The sequence below is a fragment of the Antechinus flavipes genome, chromosome 4 (genome assembly GCF_016432865.1).
Source record: "Antechinus flavipes isolate AdamAnt ecotype Samford, QLD, Australia chromosome 4, AdamAnt_v2, whole genome shotgun sequence".
NCBI lineage: Eukaryota > Metazoa > Chordata > Mammalia > Dasyuromorphia > Dasyuridae > Antechinus > Antechinus flavipes.
This window is the reverse complement of record NC_067401.1, coordinates 481,685,497-481,688,184: the sequence shown is the minus strand read 5'-3', so window position 1 is coordinate 481,688,184 and position 2,688 is coordinate 481,685,497. Positions and strand designations below refer to the sequence as shown.

The following is a 2,688-nucleotide window of genomic DNA, read 5'->3' as shown; positions in this document are numbered from 1 at the left end:
TCGGAGTGTGAATCCACTACTTTTCTCTAAAAGAGAATCATGACCCCGACGTGATTTGAACACGCAACCTTCTGATCTGGAGTCAGACGCGCTACCGTTGCGCCACGAGGTCGCTGTAGGTCAGAGGTCTTACTTCCCTCTTAAACAGGGACTCCCACTGTGCCCTGGCAAGGACTTTAAGTTGGGATAAAGTTTCCTCAAATCGCAAGAACGACTAAGGGATTTCCCCCTAGTCCTGATACTTCTAATTCTAGAATGCTAAGGGGAGAGACGACCAATACGCTAAGAGTTCCCTTTTGCTAGAAGCATTTGAAAGACTCGATTACCCTATATTAATTATTTATGAAATGTGGTTTGAAAGTACTGAAATATCCCAACGGGATTTTAGGGGCAAATGGGATCTTCTCATTCACATTCTCTTTATCCCCTATTGATATTCTCCTAGAGGACTCTCCAGAGAATAGAAAATAATAACGATGGTAATTCTCTAGTATATACGAACTGTGATTCTATGGAGGATTTTTTGTTTATCCCTGAAAATGATTTAACAAAGTGAAATTGTCTAGGTAAACGACAAGATAAAATCGACATTGGAATGAAGTTTTGTTTCTGAGAGGAAAAAAGAAAAAAAATTGGAGATAGGATAAGGAGGCTTCTGAGTTAATTTCAGTAGAGAATCCTAGTAAGGCAGAGGTTCTCTTAAAATAATGACGTTTTCTTTCGAGATAAAAATGTGTAACTCTAAGAATACTCTGAAATTGCTCCCAGATTTCTTAGGCGTTTTCATTTTTAATCATCAACGTTAAAAGTTTGGGTTCACTTTGATATACTGCTTATTTGTAAAGGAAAGATTGAAAAAATCAAGTTTTGGAAAAAATAAGTTTGAGATACTTTTGAGATGTAAGGGGAACAGAAAGTGGAGTTTTAGATCAGAGTGGAGAGAGAGAGAGATGTAGATTGGATGTTTAAATAAAGAATGCTAAAAAGAGGAAGTTAGAATATGCAGCCCCACCCTGTACCCCGAAGCTTGTATTTGGTAGAATATTTTAGGAAGTGTTAGATCTAAGATAAGAGAATGGAAAGATTTGCAAATTTGTCGACATGATTTAGAGATATGTTTATTAATTTCGAGGTCTCATAATCTGAGTTTTATTTCATCTATTTAGATCTCCTTGTTGATAATGGGAGAAGAGATGGAATTATAGAATTATCTATATTTGGCAGAATTCTATTCAGTTATTGCAATGGTCAAGTGAAGACTAGAAATGCATTTGCAGCATGGAATTATTTGAGTATAGGATATTAAAAAAGAAATCTGGCTAAGTGAAATGAGCAGAACCAGGAGATCATTATATACCTCAAGAAGGATACTGTATGAGGATGTATTCTGAAAGAAGTGGTTTTCTTCGACTAAGAGCTCTAACTCAGTTTCAAGTGATCAAGGATGGGCAGAAGCAGCTACACCCAAAGAAAGAACACTGGGAAATGAATATAAACTGCTTGCATTTTTGTTTTTCTTCCCGGGTTATTTCTACCTTCTGAATCCAATTCTCCCTGTGCAACAAGAGAACTGTTCGGTTCTGCACACATATATTATATCTAGGATATACGGTAACCTGTTTAACATGTATAGGGCTGCTTGCCATCTGGGGGAGGGGGTGGAGGGAGGGAGGAGGAAAATAGGAACAGAAGTGAGTGCAAGGGATAATGTTTTATTTTTTTATATTTTATTTTATTTTATTTAATAATAACTTTATATTGACAGAATCCATGCCAGGGTAATTTGAGGAATAATGTTGTAAAAAATTACCCAGGCATGGGTTCTGTCAATAAAAAGTTATTAAAAAAATATCTGTCTTTGAAGGATCAATAGTAGGATACTTGTATCTTTATGTGGGGGTATATCCTCAGAATTTCATTTCAATGTAGCAGAGGTTATGTTTGCAGTTCTTTTGAGAAAGTAGCCTAAAATTTGTCTATATAACACATACTTCAGAAAAGGCTTAAAAGCGTTTAAAAGCCTTTTAAAGGCGTTCTCTTTATCTTATCAGATAAAGAACTTTGTTTCTTTTGGACTTGGGTAAATAGCTGTGCTAACTGAAGATTTGTTTTCCTTTATTAACACTCTTCTTCTGTCGTACGTCGTACGTCGTATGAATTTCCTGGCTCCACCCTCTCTGAGTTTTTGAAAACGTTGCAAGAGCTTGTGGTTCCCTTTTTGACTCTAGCAGCTACAGAGGAAAAGAGGTACGTGATGCTTTTGCTATAATAAACCGTTATGAGGGGGAGGGGAGAGAAGAAAGAAGGGACAAACACTCCCAACAACAGCTTTGATGATATGGGGTAATATCCTTCTGTTGAGGTTGGGAAGGGGACCCTAAAAGTTTGGGGTCATAGACAGGTATCACAAGGTGTCTCAAAAGAATATTTGCAGAGATAACTGTATGGATATGTATACATATGTTGGATTTAACAGATATTTTAACATGTATTGGAATACCTGTCATCTAGGGGAGGGGATGGGGAGAAGGAGGGGAAAATTTGGAACGGAAGGTTTTGAAAGGGTCAGAGTTGAAAAATTACCCATGGATCATATGTTTTGTGACTAAAAAGCTATTAAAAAATATTTGCAGACTTGAATCCGTTTCCTGGTTAAGGGGCAATGTTTTATTGTAATTATAACCCCAT

The 2,688-nt window shown here is 36.8% G+C and overlaps 1 non-coding gene across 1 annotated transcript; it reads right to left on the bottom strand.

The window, feature by feature from the left end:
• Positions 1-40: 40 nt before the first annotated feature.
• Positions 41-112, bottom strand: TRNAW-CCA (transfer RNA tryptophan (anticodon CCA)). Its single transcript has one exon. It is a non-coding gene; the product is annotated as a tRNA-Trp (tRNA).
• Positions 113-2,688: the final 2,576 nt, after the last annotated feature.